The sequence below is a fragment of the Peromyscus californicus genome, unplaced genomic scaffold (assembly GCF_007827085.1).
Source record: "Peromyscus californicus insignis strain IS unplaced genomic scaffold, ASM782708v3 Scaffold_15__1_contigs__length_86483966, whole genome shotgun sequence".
NCBI lineage: Eukaryota > Metazoa > Chordata > Mammalia > Rodentia > Cricetidae > Peromyscus > Peromyscus californicus.
The window spans coordinates 59,460,556-59,480,677 of record NW_026294447.1 but is presented as its reverse complement, the minus strand read 5'-3'; positions in this window follow the sequence as shown (position 1 = coordinate 59,480,677).

Sequence of the window (20,122 nt, the reverse complement as noted above, 5' to 3'; positions counted from 1 at the left end):
GAATGTGATTTGAGGGAGGCACTGTCACGTGGGATCTTTGGTGCACATTCACACCTACTAAACACAAGGACAGTGGCTCTGTCTATGGCAGCAGTACCCCTGCCAGGCTACAATGCGTAATCCTTTGTCCATAGGATCACCCCAACCCCGGCTCTTGGAAACAGCAATCCAGTGACTCTTCCACTGACTTCCACAGCCCTTGCTGGAGTCTCTTATGCTGTGGAGCCACGTGGGTCTTCAGGGTGTTACCCTTCTCCTCCTGGGCCTCCTCTGGAGCTGAGACCACATGGCACTTAGACCAGGACGTCCTATGTGCAGGGATATCTCAGAGACTTACTCCTTTGCACATCTCGGGACCCCTGTGCAGCCAAAACTACAGCATAGCATCATTTTCTTTAACTCTGTATCCCTCTCCCTATGATAGGTACTAGCAGAACACTTTCTGTTGCTATGATAAGATACCCCAACAGAAACGACGTAGGGGACCATGGTTTTAGTTTTCCTATGGTTCCAAGTTCTGATCCATCACAGTGGAGAAGTCATGGCAGCAGGAACCAGCTAGTCATCCATCCCTAGAGTCCAGATCAGAGAGAAAATGGATGCATGCATGCTTGCACTTAACTTGACTTCTCTATTTTTACACAGTCCAGGACCCAAACTCACTTTTAGACTAGGCTCTCCCACATCAATTAATATATGCAAAACAACCCCCACAGACACGCCCAAAGACACGCCCATAGGGTAACAAGATCTAGACACTCTCTTGTTGAGGTTCTCTTCATGGGTGCCTGTCTCTAGGTTGTGTCGAGTTGACAGTTACAACCAACCATCACAATCCCATCCCTTGCCAATCTGACGCACAGACACATCACCTTAAGCCATACCCGTTCACCTCTTCTTCCTAAAGCCTCATGTTTATCTCATAATGTAAAACAGAGTCCAATTGTAAAAGTTCCTATAGTCTTTAAAAAGTCCGCCACTTGGTGCTGGAGAGATGGCTCATCAGTGACCAGCAACTGCTGCTCTTTCAAAGGACCCGGGTTTGTTTCCAGCATCCACCAGAGCACACAACTGACTGCCACTCCACCTCCAGGGGACCTGAAGCTGCCTTTTGGCCTCTATGGGCAACACACATAGAAAAACACACACACACACACATACAAAATCTTTAAAAAAAATTTCCACACTTGGAAAACATAGAGCGTAACGGAGCAATCACACCAAAGCAAAACCAAAACCAAACCCCAGCAGAGAAAAGCACCAAATCCTACAGCTCCATGTCAAGCATCTAGGGTTTGTAATGTAATTATCTTGGTTCCAAAGAGCTTGAGTAACCCCACCCCCTCCAGCTCTGCCACCTCAGCACACAGATCTTCCCGTAGGCTGGCTACACACCGTACCTGCAGTTCTTCTGGGCAAACATCCCGTGTTCTGGGCATCTCCAATAATCTGGTGTCCCATTGCAGTGGAGGGTTCACCTTCACAGCCTCATGCAAAGGCCTCTCAGAGCCTCTCCACAGAGACCAGGGACCTGCTCCATGGTGCCTGGCTCAGCAGCTCCCCGTGACCCCCCAGTCTTGCATCTTTGCCTTTAAAACCAGTACCATATGGACATTACCCAGTTCTGTTGCTGCCAGATTCGAGATGTAGTCTGCCACAGCCACACCAACTGTGTACGGACCTTGACCAAACACTTTCCTAAAGCGGCAGAGGAGGCTGCATCGGTGCTGATCTCTCTATTATGACTGCTTCTTCAACACCAGCTTGACTCCAATGCTGCCTTGAAGCTTCCCACTCAAAGCAAATGAGTCCATCTCTTTAAAGTCAACTTCACTCAGGTCTCAGGACATGGGTGGAATGAAGCCAGAGTCTTGATGGCCCCCAGTCCAGTTCCTCACAGAGTCCTTGTTCCTTCACAAGCTGCCTGCTTTTCTCAGCAGTACCGCTTTCCAGCCTGTCATTAGGACAACCCATTAATATTTGCTTATGGTATTCAATGACTTTTCTGTACCAATGTGCCAAATGCTTCTGTATTCCTCCGGCTAAACAGTTCAAAGGTATAAAAGCCATGTGGTCAGGTTTATCATGACAAGAGCTACCCTTCTTGGTCCCGTTTGTTTTCTTAGTTTCATTTCTTGATGCCCTTAGGGGACAAAGTGTTGATTTTCATCTCACAAGTCCAGGTTGTAGTCCACCATAGCAGGAGAGTCAGGGCAGCGGGAACCTGAAGCAGGTAGAGGATGTGTGCACATGCCTTACTCTTAGCTTGCTCTCTCCACTCTCACCCAGTTCAGGATCTAAACCCAGGGAATGGTGCCTCCCTCTTTTAGGCTGAATCTTCCTATATCAATCAACGTACTCAAGACATGCCCCCCCCCACAGGCATACCTATAAGCTCACCTGATCTAAACAATCCCTCACTGAAACTCTCCCCTAAGCAATTCTAGATTTCAAGTTGACAGTGAAAGCTAAGTGTCACAGCCGGGCGATTTTAATCCCAGCACTTGGGAGGCAGAGCCAGGTGGATCTCTGAGTTCAAGGCCAGCCTGGTCTACATGCAAAGCGAGATCCAGAACAGGCACCAAAGCTTCACAGAGAAACCCTGTCTCAAAAAACCAAACCCAAAACCAAAACACAAAAACAAGCAAACAAAACCAAACAAGCAAGAAAACCCCAAAACCCCAACCAAACCAAACCAAAACAAACCAAAACAAAAACCAACAAAAAACCTAACTGTTACAAGCCACAGTGGGGCACATGTAGAGTTCTAGATTGAACCTGTTCTTATTTGGGTGGGTTGGCCCAGGGCTAAGGACCCCCTGGGGGCATCATATCCCTCCCCCAACCCCATAAGTCCCCTAGTTCCTGTGCAGAAAAAGCACTCGCTTGCAGAACAAATGAAAGCATAGGGAAGGGTACAGGAGGTTGGAAAGAAGTGGACAGATGCTCAGGTCTAGCTGGTTTGTGTGCCCACCATGTTCCTGATGAGGGAGAAGCATTTGCATGGTTCTAGGGACAAGCACCTTCTCTAGCTCAGCTGTAACCTCTGTCAACCTCTGTTTCTCTCCCTGCTGCCCTGGTGGCCCCTGGGCCCAGCTTGCATCAGGATGCTATGTGGGGACAAAGACTGTGTTTCCTGCTATTCCAGAAGGCTTGCTGGACCACAGGTGTGTGTGTGTGTGTGTGTGTGTGTGTGTGTGTGTGTGTGGCTGATGGGGTGGAGGCTGAATTCTCTAGATGTAATTACTTCCTGCTAGTATTCCTAGACAGAGCCAATTGCCCCACCCCACAGCACACTGGAGAGAAGAGGTGCAGGTAGGGCCAGGGCTTGATCATGCTCTCAGGCCAGGTTGGGAAGAGCTGTTTCCATAGAGTAGAAGGCCCAGGGCAGGGGCTCTGGGGCTGGAGGGGGGAAGGGAACCTAGGGACAGGAGTATCATCACGGAGAATGAGCTTTGCGGGATGAGTAGGACCCTGCAGTGCAGCAAGGCAGAAAGAGGGGATTCTGGGATACAGAGGCAATGTGTAGGTATAGACAGACCACCACAGGGCATGAGGTGACAAAGACCCCAGCCAGGGTTTTCTGCTCAGATGACTCAAGATTTGGGTAGTACTATAGGTGGGCGTGGCTGGCTGAGGCACGAGCTCTGAGCTCTGGTGAGCACAGTGTGACTTTGAGTAGAAGCATCCTCCTTGATGAGTGCCTGCCCAGGTGTCACTTGTGGTCTTGGCTCAGCATTTCCACAGGCTGATGCTCGTCTCCAGATCAAGGTCTCCCTGGTACAGTGGCCCTGGCCATGTGGGGTGGGCTCAGCAACCGGGTGCCTGGGTCTTCTGCTTCGCCATTCTGACTTGGACCTTGTGGTGTTTACAGTCGGCACACAGTGACTTCCTGTTTTTAAAGAGAAGAGGATTAGAAACACTTATTAAAACGCCTTTGAAAGGCATCAAAGGACTTCCTGAACGTCAAATGACTCTTACAAAAGAACCATTTAATGATTTAAACGGCACAATGAGAAACACACCGGCCAGCCCTTCCTTTGGGCTCTGGGGTCCTACTCAGCCAAGGAGGATGGTGGGCCATATGTGAGAGGATTGAGAGGTCCAGAGGGGCTAAAAACAGCCCTCCCTCTGACTCAGGTATTCAGGGAGTGTCAGGGGACATAGCTCAGGCTTGGTGAGCAGCCCCATCCAGGGAGTCCTAACCTTGCTCCAGTCTCCTTTGCCTCCAGCATCTTGAATCCCCTCAGGTACTCAACCCCTCTAAATTTCCACCTACAATCTTCCAATGCTTGGTCCCATTCTAGCCACCCATATGCCATCTGCACGTCTGATCTGTCCCCATCCTCGCCCGGCATGTCTGACCTTGGCTTCATCTGTCCAGGATGCTCCTCACTCCTCTAGACACAGCGCAGATCTTTCCCAGGCCCTTGAAGCTGCACTGTCCTGTATCAGTTCATCCTCAGCCCTCTACTGCCACCTCAGGGGTCCATCCTGGATGCAGAGGACAAAGGAGGGACCTTCTGGTTCCAGGGAACACCCATAGGTGCGCAGCTGTCCACAAATTAGGTGTGGTAAGGGCCAATAGCTCTTTCCTGGGAGCTAGAACACCATGCATCTGAGTTGCACAGGATACAGCTGCAAACGCCAGCTCCCCCCGCCCACCCCAGTTCCCTGGAGCCTTACCATCACAGCAGATGGGAGGCCCTGAGCCATGCCCTCTGAATTGTGGGTATTGCTGTCCTGCCTGAGTTTGTCCCCACCCTGAGGCCCCGCTGTCTCCTCTGCCCAGACTCCCAGCCCTTTCATAACTATCACTCATCCCCAGAGCTGGTGGCCCGACCACAGCCCCGTCTTGCCCACCCAGCCAGGCAGCAAGTGCCCCTTGGTCTGGCCACTTTGGCCTCATTCCCACGCCTGGGCTGTGACCTCATGTGTCCTCCCAACCTTACCCCCAGCCGTGACTCCTTTCTTCTCTGTTTTCTCCAAAGAGGGCACATCGTTACTTAGGCAGCTATTAAACCCTTCAGTGGCTCTCAGAAAATGCCAAGGAATTCTTGGAATAAAAATAACAATGAATAAACTTGCCTGGAAATGAGGCTGTGGGGCTGAATTTGATTACACCCATTTAGAAGAGAAAATTAGCTTATTACAGCTGAGGTGAGGCAAGGTTTTCTGTTTGCCTCAGTAAAAAAGGCATCTTTGAACCCCTCACCAGGCCGGTCTCCCTCCAGTCGTGAGTTGAACTCCAGTGGGTTTTGCAGCTGAAGTCATACCCCTAGGCTGGCACTCCAGGGCTACTTCCATAGCACTGGCCAGTGGTCTTGAAGGCCATACTCTCCCAGCCATAGTGGCCCTGCCCTGCTGGTATGACTTGACTGTCTATACACATGATGGACAGAGATGGTCACACTATGATACTCCAGGCACCCCTGGACGGCTCACCCATGACTACCCTGTGTATCACCAGCCCCTGCCCCTGCCCCTTCCCCTCACTGTACAGGCCACAGGCATGCTGAAGTCTTAGCAACAAACTTCCTCCTGGTTTTTAGATAAAATGCACGCACTGTAAAAGGACAGGACACTCAGGAGAGGTGGGACAACTCTTCTTACGATTAATTTCTCTAGACCTGTAGCCTGCCATAGGTTCATAGTGACAGCTCAAGAAAACACTGAGGGATGAATGTGTTCCTCAGCTAGATCTGAGGACATATGACTAGACGGGAAACCTGCCCAGTTATAGCAGAGTCAAGAAAGGACCATTGCCAAACAAGCCTCTTAGGTCCACATGTTCTCCTATTCTTCTGCAAGCATCCTTGAAGCACCTACTGTGTGCCCAACTCTGGTGTATAGGGAGTGTTCCTGGCCAAGAAGATCAGAGTGTCCACAATGACTATGACCATGAACTGGGCAACAGTGGCTACATGAAGACCCAGTGTTAAATCCCTGACCCCCAATGGCATGAGACAAAGTTTCCAAAGCGTGATCGGCTGCAGGGATTTCTATGGATCTCTTTGAGTGAGAGAGGCAGATGGAGACATGTGTGGCCCGCCAAGAGAGTGTCATTGGAAGTACTTTCTGAGTCTGCTGCTCAGGTGGGCTTGTTGAGAGTCCAAAGACCATGCTCAGGCCTCCAGCCCATCTCTGCTATAAATACCTGGTTGCCCTGCTTTAGCCCTGCCTCAGATTTATCAGCTGAATCAGTTCTGACACTGTGACTTGGCCAGGGGCCTCTCTGGCCTCCAGTGTTTCTCTAGCCTCTGCCTGACACCTGCTCACATCCCTGGCTCAGTCCCAACCCTGTTTCTGACAGTGATCTCTTTCCTGGACCATGGCCTCGTCTCCTCTCCATCCTGCACCATGGCTCCGTTTCACCTTCCTTCTGCTTGACTCTTCTTTGCTTTCATCTCTTCATGTTCCCAGCTCCCCAGGTCTGTGGCTTGCAGAAGAGCATCAGGGCTCTTCCAGCTTGCCAGCTTTCCTGGTTCCTCTCTGTCCTTCGCTATTCCTACAACATAGACACCTGTCACTGCCAACCTACTGCTAAGAGCATGTGCTTTGGAGTTATAGGTGGGTTCACAGCTCAGCACTTCTGCTTTCTAGAACTGTGACTTTGGGTAAGCCACCAGGTTCCATTAACCCAGTTGTGTGGCAGGGACATCAGGGTCCCTGTTTCTGTGAACTGGATCAAGTCTGGAAAGCATGTGGCCCAGCAAGTGCAGGTAGGCAGAGACAATGTGTCCCACCTGTGCTCTTTCCTAAGCCCTTGAAACCTAACATATACAGTGTGTGCAGTGGTGGTGCTGGCCTTGGAGGTCGACTAGATGATGACAGCATTGAATGAATGGATGTCTGTAGAGTGCATAGGACATAGTAGGACCCCATAAAAGGTGATCATGTCCTTGTTGTGATGCTATTATAACAGGAACCAGGGCCTAGGTGGAGGGAGCCATGCAGGTGGGAGGTACCTGCTAGCTGTGTGCATATGTCTACAGAACTTTCAAATGCAAGGGCTATAGCATTGCCACAAGACATTGCCCTAGGACCACACACTGGCTTCTGGCTCTTTCCTGTTCCTTCTGATCCTTGTGTTGGGCCAAGAAGGGAAGCAGGATAACCCTGGGTAGATAGAGGGCCTTGGTACTGAGAGCAGGCATTGAGTCAAAGGAAGAGGCTCAAAATTTGTGCTTGCTGCATTTGGGATGGTTTGGAAGTAAGAACGTGGCCCTTCTCAGACTTGAAAGTCCTGAAGTGCTCACTTTTGACAATGGGTGAAAGTGTTTCTATGGCTGTAGAACCAAGTCAGTAAATGGTTGAATGGGCAAATGGGTTAATGGGTGATGGTGGGCACCTTGATGGCTGGCTAGATTAGAGATGGGCTTATGGATGAATGGACTGGGGTAAGGTGGTGTTTGGTAGATCAGTGAATGTGTAGATCTATGGATTGTTACATGAATTGACAAAGGGCTGAATGGAGCAGTTTGTTGGTTAGCTGGTTCAATGAACAGACAGAATGATATATGGGTGGATGAATGAGAGGGTCAATGAATGTATGATTGGATGAATGGGAGGATGGTTGGATGAATGGATGCTCAGGCCTCCAGCCCATCTCTACTACAAATACCTGGTTGCCCTGCTTTAGCAGGGATGGATGGAGGGATGGTTGGATGGAGGGATGGCTAGATAAAGGGATGGATAAATGAATGGACACATTTAGGGATACTAATGTAGAAGGAGCGATGAGCGGAGGTGTGTAGGGACCGATGGACAGGTGTTGATATGACAACAAGGCAAGTGAGTGTTGCTTAAAGCTTCACCTTCATGTATTACATGGAACAGGTACTAGTGTTGGCTGCATGCAGGACAACCAAGAGTCAGGATCAGGGGAGGGCATGACACCTCATTTTGTGGTGCCTAGAGTCGCTCCTGCTGTGTCCTTGCCTCACAAGCTCAGTAAGCACTCCTGACTGGGCTGGGCTGGTTCTTCCTGCTCTTGGGTTAGGCTTGGGAGCTCAGATAGAGGCTATGAGGCAAAGGGCAGCATGCTTAGGAGCTTAGGTTAGAGCCAGCTTGAGGAAATAGCTCAGTTGCTACTCCAGGCTAACCTGGGAGCTTGACATCCCAGAGGATCCTGAGCACAGCACGAACGGGGTGTTTGGGGGTAGCCTGCAGAGGTATCGCTGTGTCCTCTTCTAGCCTCGAGCATGTGTGCCTCTCTGTGGGTGAAATGAGACATCCTCTTAGGCCCTATAAAGCCAGCCTGTCAGGGAAGGAGCCAATACCTACACTAGGCCAGTGGAACAAGCTAGGAGGACCCTGGGCAGGGCTACCTGCCATCTTTGGTGAGCTGCTGAAGGTTCTGGGTCCGATGAGGGAGCCACCGAAAGACAGGGAGTGTGGTGGTACAGGCAGAGATGGCTGCCAGACCTAGGCTGACAACCAGGTTCCAGTTCGTTAGTTTCCACCCACTTACATCCTCCCCTCCTCCCACACACGGACTCACGTCTATGCTGCTGATGCACCCTGAAACACCTGCACCCCTAGATCTATCCCAACAGCCCACATTCTCTGAAGATCTCAGACAGCACCCTCCTTATGCTCCTAAGGCCCCTCCCGATCCCGTCATGAATACAAGCAGCCACTGCCCTAAAGTCCTGGAGCCTAAGGTCATTTCCACACAGACACACCCACTCTTCAGTCTTGTTGTAGCGGACCATGCCCTCTCAGGGTTCCTGCAACCAGGCAGAGCCTCAGCAAGGGTTCCATGGGTACCTCCCCCTGCCTCCCTCCCTCAACCCTCAAAGAAGCAGAAGTACTTTATAAAGGGGGGTTAAGTAGGTCTCAGAGGACCCCTCTCTACAGATCCAGGTTTTGTGGATGGTAGTTTCTTGTCTCAGTTTCTCTACTATGTAACAGGAACCTCCATGGGTTCCTTCCTGGTCCTTCTAGCTCAGGCTGACGTGTACCTCTTGAGAACTACCCTTTACATTAGGCACCGTGCTAGGGTGTTCCCTTTCCAGCAGCACAGCCCACACCACATACCTGCCTTCTCCAGCTGACTCCACACTCCTAACCTGGTGTGTGTCTGGTGGTGCAAGTCTGTAAGCTCAGCTCCTCTATAGGCAGAAGCGGAAGGATGGTACACTCACTCCAGGCTGAGTGCAAGCCCTGCTGTGCTACTTAGCGAGGCCAGGCCGTGCTTCACAATAAAAGGAAACCGAGGGCTGGAGAGCCAGCTCTAGAACAGAACAGCTGCTTGGCGTGAGAGAAGCCCTGGGTGCTTAAGAAAAAGAAAGAAGGAAAGAAAGAAAAGCAAAGAAGAAAGCCAGGTCCCGTTCCCTCCCCCACCTGCTGTACTAGAAGGAGTCTGAGGGCTTCTCTTGGGGAGAAAAGCAAACGCCTTCTCCTAGCCCAGACACCAGGACCGCCTACTACCCACTAGCGAAGAAGACTTGCCTCGCTGGAATTGGGGAGGCATGCTTGGCCCATCCAGTCTAGCCTGGGTCCTACCTGGGCTCACCCCTGCCAGGCTGCTCATATCGCACCCTCATGGTGTGGGTAAAGCTGAGGTCCTGAGTTTGGACACCACTCTGGAGAGTAGGTGGCTGTGGCATGCATTTGTGTGTTGTTCTTCACATTCATAGACATGCTTTGCTGGAACGAGCAGGTGATGCTGGGGACTCTGGGGGGGATGGGTGAGGATTTGAGTCCATGCTGCTGGTGCCTTGGGCTCCACCGAGTACAGAACCCTCTCTGAGCTGGCTAGCAGGGTCCAGCCTGATCCCTTCGTGGGCCTCAGTGGCCTCAGATAACCCCTCTGAGCCTCCTGTGCAGGGATGCGGGGTGGGGAAGCTAGCTCGTTGGCTTGGAGCTGTGGAGTGTTTGTCGTGTTCTGCATGTGGCTGTGGATGCCTGCCACCGCTTATCATTATAATTAAGTACAATTTGGCAGAGGGTGGGTGGGGGGAGCTGTCAGGCCCACCCCCGCGCCTGCCTGGCAGCACAGGTAGAAGGCCTTGTGTGGTCTCCTGCTCCACCCTCTTCTGCCATCCCCTTCCACAGAGCAGAGGTCGCCTTCTCAGCAGGACACCAGGAGACCACCCTGGAGCCAACAGCCACCCACACATGAGGCACAGATTCTCTTGGGGTGGGCTTCTGGCTCCACGACAGCTGCAGGTGGACCTAGAGGGGAGCATTGAGAAGGCTTCCTGGAGAGGGAATGAGGGGTCTGGTCCCAGAGAGTGGCTGTGCCAGACTGAAGGCTCAGTTTTCTGGGCCTGCACTGTCTTCTGGTTCACGCCAGCTCCCTGCTCACCTTTCGCTCCACCTGTGCATCAGGCCTTCAGGAAGACGCCCCCCCTCCCCCACCCATGGCCACCTTCTGAAGCAGTCTCCCATTTATTGGCACTTAATTATATGTGAAGCTATCCCTGAAATGCCTCTCTTCCTCACCAGAAGGGACGTTGAAAAGGGTAAGAATGTTGCTCTTGTCTGGCTTCCTTGGGTCTGAGCACTGATACAAGTGAACACAAATGAGGATGTGGCACACCGGCCAGGTGGATCTGCTTATATGCAGGTTCAGAGGCACCTCACACTTTCCCCTGGAGCCCTGAGTCCTGGCTTTCTGACCAGAGCTGCTTTACAGACCCAGAAACAAATGTTAGTGTGTTTGCTGAAGACTAAGGGAGCGTATGGATAACTGGGGTGCCATGAGGATCCCTAACTTGCGTGAGAGGAAAAAGTCAGGGTCTGAGTCTTAGGACTAGGCAAAAAGGCTCTGAGTCTTTGGGGGAAGACGGTCACAGGTACTCTGGAGCCAGATGCCTCCTTGCCAGCCTGGATCACAGGTCTTCATTCATGGCAGCTTCCCTCTGGATAGGCCGGACCGGGTTGGTGTTTGACTCTTGTTCCTCAGACCTGCTCCTAGTCTAGTTTCCACCCCATAACCAGAGCTGGTAAGATGATTTTTATCTTATCAGTTTTGATCAAATGCTTATTGTGATGTTAATACTGTGTATTCTGTCACAGTAATGGAAGAAGTAACTATAATAATACCTTCTGCCCCGTGTTGAGAAAGAGTCAGATATTCGATAGATCGGTGATTGATTACTGATGTCTGCCATGAGTGTAGTAGACACAAGACATGGACGTGTGTGCTGTGGGTCTCAGCATTCCTGTTCTAGATTGTAGAATGTGGATAATATAACAAGAAAAGATCTGAGACATTTTCAGTTTGGAGCTTCTTATGTTATAGAAGGGGATATTGGGACTCAGGGACATACCACCAGGGCCACTACTACTGCCACATGAGGTTGATTCCTAGACTCTGCAGAGATTCAGGCCTGGTACTTGGGAAGGCAGCTCAGGGGTTCAGCTGTGGTACAGTAGGGGCAACAGGCAACTGACTCTTGAGGTTTCTCTTTCAGTTAATTGTGTCACCTACAGCAGGGCTGAGGACACTTCCACTAGGGGTCAAGAAAAGAGGTAATCCAGGCACTGAAGGGCACACAGACCAGCCTCTTCCTTTACTCTCAGCAGGGGTTTTACAAGTGGAGGATGGTGGGCATGACACACAGAGGGCTTGGGGAGAATGTGGTAGAATGGGGCTCACGGGCATCAGAGGAGTCTCCAGCTCTGTGCTGGGGTTCCCTGCTGGTTCCTGTTTGGGGTCCTTGCAGACACTTGCTGCCTGTACTCCTGTATACGCCCTGACCCCAGGCTCTGTACACAGTAGGTAGGTGGCACATGGCTGTGATGCCCATTTGACATTCTACAAAGGGTCAAGACCCGGAAGGCAGAGGTGCGGAGGGGCAGGGAGGGACACAGGTTGGAGCTGCAGCTGCTAACGTGAAAAACTAGCTGGCAGCTGACCACAGGCTTCTTAAATTTTCTTACTGTGACCCCCTTTCACCCAAGAAATTTTAATCTGACCCTAGATATAAAGGTATAAAAAATAGATGTACAGATTCATCCCTTACTGATCTTAAAGACAGTTATTTTAAGACAGTTGTGTTTTGGTATACATGTAATCTTACCGTTTATTAGAGATGACAGCAAATGACTTGGGTGTGCTTACTTTTACATAAAGGATGGAATCTTGCTTGAATATTTGATATTGAAGGACTTAGAACATCGCCAACGATAGTACAAAACGCCAGAAGCTTGTCTGGGGCCATTTCAGAATTTTTTTTTTTAAAAGAAATTCTGTTCTAATCTCAAGCCAAATTAATTTAGCATTTTAAAGAAATGAAACTCAAGTCAGCCTAGACGTCCATGGATAATGAAAATGCACAATGTAATTTTATTCAGCTGTAAGGAAAACTGAAATGATGAAATTTGCAGGAAAATAGATGGGATTGGAAATATTGTATTAAGTGAGTTAACCCAGGCTCAGAAAGGCGAACACATGTTCCCTCTCGTACGAGGATCCAAGCTTCTGATATTTATAGATGTACATTTATATGGGAGTGAGTTTGTGGGGTCAGGGAACTAGACAGGGGCCATGAGGGGTGATAGAAGAGGCTTCCAGGGTAGGAGAGGGTGATGGACACATGATTTGGAAGTGGAAGGGTGAATACTGGGGTGGCAAGGTTTAAAGAGGAGTGGCAGGGAGGTGGGGAGAAGAGGGGTGCGTGAGGGGAGATCACCCCAAAGCAAGGGCATATGAAGAAGCCACAGGCAATCCTGGTACTTGGTAAGCTAATCAAAACATAAAGTAGGGGCTGGCAGGATAGCTTAGTGGGCAAAGGTGCTTGCTGCCCAGCCTGACAGTCTGAGTTAGAGCCCCTGAGCCCACGTGTTGGAAGGAGAGAACTGATTCCTGCGAATTGTCCTCTGACCTCCATACATGCATTGTGGCACACATATACAATAAAATAAACAAGACTTTTTAATGGTAGTTTAAAAAAAAAAGACTTCATAAATGGATAAAGCTGTCCCCAGAAGCCATAGGTTACTCAAATGAAAATCCCAGTGCCAGGGTGGGATAGATACCTCCGGGAGGCCCCTGAGCCCCCAAGACTGTTTAGGCAGTCACCATTGCAGTTGAATGCCCACCAGAAATAGATACAAGACCTCATTGCTGAAGACACCACACGGTTTGGTTGTGCAACGGAGAAATCACGTTGGAGCTGAGCTGGAAGCATCTCTGGAAGCACCTAGCCCTCACAGTGCTGAGAGATGCTGTGCAGGCTGCTGGGGGAGGGTGGTAATTGTGCGTTTTACTTAGCTGTGATCCCTGTGTCCTGGTCTCACTCTCAAGAGGTCAGGCAAGATGTGCTCACTGGTGCGGTACTGGCATGTCTGTTATGGTGACAACAACCACTTCTGATTGGATGTGAGGTTGGCGCTGCAGAAGGGAGTTCACATCTGGTGCTGTAAACTTGGTCAAAAGCTTGTAGCTGCGGTGGTCATGGGCTCTAGGAGGGGAGCCAGAGCTAAATGGATACGATGTGTCAGTCAAAACGTCCTCTAGTTATGTTTATCCCCATAGACTAGTCTACTGTCAGCTTTGGTCAGAGAAGCATCTTTTTGCAGTGGGTACCTGCAGAGACGCACAGATTGTCAGAGGGCTGAGAATAAATGACGGTCAGGCGTGGCATGGCTGTGACACTCTTGAACTCATACATGGCTGCTCGTATAGGACCTGCACAACACTGAGTCTATTAATATCCTGGCATGGACGGAGGAGAGGCTCATGGGGCCCCACCTGTAGAGAGGTCTGAGGACCTATGGGCAGTTAATGGTTACTGAGGGAGGGAGAGGCATCAGTTCAGTGGTGTCCCTGGTAAGGGGCTTAGGCTTCTGTCACCGCTCATATACCCATCTCAGTGAGACTCATTGGTACATACACACACACATACACACACACACACACACACACACACACACACACACACACACACACACACACAGAGAGAGAGAGAGAGAGAGAGAGAGAGAGAGAGAGAGAGAGAGAGAGAGAGAGAGGACAGTAGAAAGGGGTCTAGTTGAGAAGAGAAGGGATCGAGAGAAGTCAGGGGGATAAGAAAAGTTAATGGAGTAAATAAAATACACACGTGTGAAAGTGTCACCGTGAAACCATTGTCACGTATAATTAGTACATGCTGACAGGACAAAAGCAAACAGTTCTTTGATATACGTGTAATTTGACCAACTATTAAAGGTGTCAGCAAGTTCACATCTTCCTGGTATGGATGTGCCTATTTTTACATAAAGAATTAAACCTTGGTTAAATGTTTGATATGACAGGGACACAGGGTATCTCCAGTGCATTTCAGAGATGACTGATATTTTGATTTTAGAATCATCAGTGATGGGAGTGAACACGGCTCCACACAGATCCACAGTGTAAGACAGCAGAGGCATGTTTAGGGACATTTCAGAAAATTTTAGAAATTCTGTTCTAATCTCAAGTCAAATTATAGCAATTTTAAAAGTGAAATTCAAGTTAGCAACTCAAACAGTTTTTTAAATCAAACATTTGGGCCCAGAGGTGGCTCAGTGGTTAATTGTGCATACTGCTCTTGTAGAGGACCCAAGTGGGGTTCTCAGTATCATATTGCAGCTCCCAATTGCTGGAAACTCCAGTTTAAAGAATCCAAGGCCTTCCTCTGGCCTCTGGGGGAACCTGCACTCACATGCACATTATGCGCCCCCCAATACACAGACACACAGACACACAGACACAGGATTAAAAATAAATCTTCAAAAAATATGTTAAAATTGCAACAAAGCATTCTAATACAACACAATCAAAAGCTACAGTACTTTGACGCTCATGTCTGAAGAATACAATAGGGAAATATTAGAAGTTTTTATTTTGGGGGCTGGAGAGATGGCTCAGCAGTTAAGAGCACAGTGCAGAGGACCAGGATGCGAATCCTGGCGCCTATATGGCAGCCTACAACCATCTGTAACTCCAGTTCTAGGAGCTCCAACACCCTCTTATGGCCTCTCCAGGCACTGCATACACAGAATACTCAGACACACGTGCTGGCAAAACATTTATCCATCCATTTTTTAAAAAAAATCCTTTCCGTAGTTAGAACACGGTTTCTGTAATAACAGAAAACTATATGTGCTGTAAACAATGCAGTTCATCATGTACAGCAGTCTCGAATTCGAGCGGAGGCATTGCAGGCTGTGGGCATGGTGTGGCAGCATGCACAGTTCAAAGAGCACATGTAGTGTGTTTGCAAACAAGGCTGCAGAGAAGCTGTGTGATACAGCACAGGCATGCACTGTCAGAGGCCCCTCCGCTTTCTTTATCACTCGTTTGATTTTGGGTTAATGCAGTCGTCCTTGTGCCTGCAGAAGCCTGTTACTGTTGCCAGCCTGTTTGTCAGCTTCCACATTCACTTATGTGACACCCCACATTTTAAGAGGATACAATCTGGACAATGCTCCTTTGCTCAGCCTAGCCTGGAACTTTGAGCACACATGGCTTCAGGTGGCCAGGATGCCCTGAAGCAGGAGGGAAGAGTTTGGGCAGTGTTAGCTGTGGGTGGACATGGACCCAGGGCTCTTTCCCGGGAACACGACCGCCATCTTCCTCCTCTGCAGCTCCCATTGGGGGGTCCCCACACCTTTTCATTCCTCCAGGCTTCCTGCCCACAACCCACAACCAATGCTGTCAGTCTTCAATCCGCATCACCCCAACTTGTCCCAGGCTCTCACCAACCTCCTGCCTCTGGATCCCTTCCCCGACCCTGTCCGGAAGCCTGCAGAAGGTACCCGTTAGCACACTCTGAAGTCCTGTGGCCATCTGGCTGTTCATTTGTCTCTGGGAACCAGGTTCTAATGTCCAGCAGGCGGGGTCTGGGCTCTGGGTTCTGAGGCTAGGCGGCACCCGGGAAGGTACCCAGAGCTGAGTCCCGTCCAGCCTGGCACCAGTGGACATTGCTCAGGGCCACTGTGTTGCAATCCCTCTTGGCCACTGACCCATTTTTCTGGCAATTGTAGATTTTTTCAGCTATGTTTTTTCCTCCTAAATAGCCAATCTGGAAAAAGGGACTGGAACACTAAGGAAGCTGGCTCCAGTTGCTGCCCCATGTACCCGAGTGACGTGTCACCCACCCCAGTGGCACCCTTCCCACCCCAGTGATACTCCTCCGGGTCCTGGCCCTCCCTCTTGGGACTCAGTGTCCTATCCTTCTACCTGCAGCTTCCTGTCCTGACTCCTGCTCTTGACCCAGGACTCCCTCCTCCACGCTGGAGCCCATTCCAGTGTCCCGGGATTGGTTCCGAGCAGGACTGCTGGCCTGGCCTGGCTGATTCCTTTGTCTTAGTCTCTACCCACTGACTTCTGTCCCCTCCACCCTCAGAGCTGTCCCCAGTGTCAGGACTAGATCAACATTTCCTGATTTCTCACAAGTGCCAGCTCAGGATGGTGTTAGGGGACACCTCTCTCCAGCCTGGGTCTCCCTTCTACTCAGCCCTACCCAAGAGCTCAGAGGAGAGACTGGGAAAGGGCAGGACTGGCTCTCAGAGCTGAGTCCGTGTGTTCTGCACCTTCCTACTGCCGCTGGCTCCCAGGGAGGGACAGCCTGCCCACAGCTGTGATTCCTTCCAGGGGCATGCTCCTGATTGTCTCAGCCCCTTTCTCCCCTGGATGCCTGCTGCAGACTTTGGTCTGTTCACCACCAACTCCCACTCTGGGTATCAGTGCTCTTGGTCTCAGAAAGGTCAAGAAATGAGCCAGAAGTCACAGAGCTGGAATAAACAGGCACCAGCTCCATGGGGCCTTTTGTGAAGGAGGCTGCAGTGGGTATGGACTCCAGCCTCTGTCCCACGTGGGAGGTCTGAAACAGACTCTCCAGTGAAAGGCTGTCTCTATCAAGGTCCCCCTCACCAGACAATCTCCTCTGGTCGTCCCACTCTATCATAGAGAATGATGGATGACTGAAGGGGTCCTTGGACTCAACTCCAGTTTCAGTAATGGGGAAACTGAGGCACAGATAGAAGTGGGTGTCAGAAGAGATTATGGGATGGGGTTTAGATCTTCTGAGCCTATCTAGTTCAACCACCTAGGCCTTGGCAACCTCTTTTCTTGGGCAGTGGGAGACTCTGGCTCTTAATGATCAGCAGATCCTGGACTTAGAAGGCCCAGGGAAGGACCAGAGCTGGATGTAGCAAAGACAGGTAGCCCAGGTCCCCACAGCTTTCTGTGACTAGGGTACCATGTGGCTTATAGAAGGGAGGTGGTCATATTGATCCATGCCACTGTGGTGGGATGCTCTAGGCTGGGGTAGAGGCTGCAGGTGCTTCCTTCCCTTCGGTCCTGGCCTCATGCTCACACTCTGTCCCACCATGAGATGTGTGACTCTGGGCCCAGCATGCTTTGGAATAAGGGGAGTACAGAAGGAACAAGCTAAACTGGGATTTCATTGTTTTTCAGCAGTGACACCATTTCATATGGTCAGCCATAGTTTAAAAGATGAACACAATTTGCGTGCCCTGTGTAGATGGCACTTCAGAGGATGCCACGGAAGGCCCTGTGTTACCACTGGCCTGGCCCGTGAGCCGAGGACTGCAGGAGCCAAGAGCCACAGCCTCCCCTAGCCAGCCACAGGTCCCTGACCCTGCCTGCCCAGCAGTCCCACCATACCCAGTTCCCACGGGAGACACATCCAGGCCACCATCCTGGTATCTCTTCATATGGGGGGTGGGTGGCAAAATGAGCTCTGAGGCACCCTGGTCCTCATGTCCACAGGCTTAGGTTGGCCATATGGGTCACCTGGCCACGCTCCCTAGGGGGCAAAACTGTATTTCTCCAGAGACTACTAGATGTTTGGCTCAGCCCTGGCTTTGTTCCAAGGGTCCGTGAAACACCCAGAGCCCTGGTACCATCCTAGGGACCCTTTGCTCTCACTGGGTGTCTCCTTCTTGGGAGTTTTAGGGGTGAAACCAGGGGAGGCCTGTTTAGCCAGCCCGCCTTCTGTTCTAACCCTTGGAGTAAACAGGAACATTAAATCACTACTTGGGGGTCAGGAAACTGGAAATAATCAAAACATAGTGTCCTGTCCTCTGCCTGGGCACTGGGCCGCCTGTCACCGACCCAGCTCTGCTGCCTGGGGCTTTCCCAGCTCCGCCTCCGTCCGGGTGCTGACCCTGCTGTGCCTGGATGTCCACAATGGCCACGATTTGGGCTACACTTAGTGAGACAGAAGCCACCCCCACCTGAGCTTGGGTGCCACTCAGCAGTGGATAGCACCCAAGGCTGGCTTTGCACTATATGACCCCTAAGGCACCTTCCCCACCAGCCTCAAGCCCCCTGGGGAAAAGATAGGGATGGGAGGACCCAGAAGGTGCCCAGGTTCTGGAATTCACTAATTTGCCTTCTCTCTGCTTCTGGGGCTGGCTCTGTGCAAGGGACTCATCCCTCCTACTCCTATCTTGTCTTCATCACGGACCCAGGGCCAAGGAGGTGGGGGAGGGGTATCCCACCGCAGGACATGGTGAGTCACAAATACCCTCTGATTGACCTTTTTTTCTGATATATACTGTGAAGCCTTGCAAGTCTCCCAGTAGTCTCTGATGGCCACTCTTCCCACAGGGGAAACTGAGGCTTTCTGAGGGTGAGTGTCTGGGAGGCTTACTCTTACATTCTTTTAAGAGCCCAGGCTGGTTTCTTTTTTTTTTTTTTCTTTTTTTTTTTTTTTTTGGTTTTTCAAGACAGGGTTTCTCTGTGTAGCTTTGCGCCTTTCCTGGAACTCACTCGGTAGCCCAGGCTGGCCTCGAACTCTCAGAGATCCACCTGCCTCTGCCTCCCGAGTGCTGGGATTAAAGGCGTGTGCCACCACTGCCCGGCTCCAGGCTGGTTTCAAAGGGTTAGCTCTTCTCCATTAAAGTGGTCGTGGAGAAGGACCTGAGAGATTACCTGACTACATCAGACCCTTCTCTGGGCCCCTCCCTCCCTTTTCCTCTACCACAGCTTCTTTCCTCCCCTTCCTTCCTCCCTCCCTCCCTCCCTCCCTCCCTCCTTCATTTCTTTTTAAAAAAATGTGCATTAGTGTTTTGCCATGGAAAGTTTAGGGTCCCCTGAAACTGGAGTTAGAGACAGTTGTGAGCTGCCATATGGTTGCTGGGAGTTGAATCCAGGTCCTGTGGAAGAACGGCGCTCTTAATCGCTGAGCTATCTCTCCAGCTCTTTCTTCCTTTCTTCCTTCCTTCCTTTCTTTCTTTCTTTCTTTCTTTCTTTCTTTCTTTCTTTCTTTCTTTCTTTCTTTCTCTTTCTCCCCCTCCCTCCCTCCCCCTCTCTCTCCCTCCCTCCCTTCCTATACAGTTTCATTAAAATCGAATTCTAACTACTCTCCCTTCCTCCTTTCTTTCTCTCCCAGGTACCCTCCCTCTAAACCCTTCCATACTCCCCACTCTCAAATTCACAGCCTCTTTTTTATTAGTATTGTTACACACACACACACACACACACACACACACACACACACACACACACACACACGTGTCTCTTTCTAAAGGATCTTCTAGTTTCAATCTAAGGGGCATTGAAGAAGGTAAAGATGGGACTGTGCTAAAGTGCATCCTACACAACCCCAGCCTCATGAGCTATGGACCCAAGTGCCTTGCTGCCTAATGAACCATTCTTGCTGAAACAGTAGAGAATGGCCCACTTCCTCTTATGAATGGCTCTGAACCAATGGTGACTGGGAACAGGCTGCCCATTCCCCAGTTTCCTTACCCCTCAGGTGGATACTACCTTGGGGGCGGGGCTCTTCCTCTGGCCTGTGGACAGCATTTGACAGCACACTGTTCTTGGCTCCTTCCTGCTCTGTTCCCCACTGTCCTCAAAGTGTCCATTGCACTAGAACCACACACTATCTCTTTCCTGTCTAGGGCTGAATTTAGGGGAACCCATTCTCAGTTTGGGGGCTATTGGCAATGGAGAGGAGGTGAGGCTGGAAAGATACACAGGTCCCTAAGGGAGGACTTGGGGATAGAGTGAGTCTGGATTTTTCCTGGAGAAGTAAGGAGCCAATGAAAGGGCTGGCTTTGGAAATATCCTGCTTTCTCCATGCTAGGCACAGTCAGGTAGGTACAGGGCATGAGAGATGAGTGTTATTCAGTACACAGTAAAGGGTGTGGGCAGGGCCACATGGAGGGC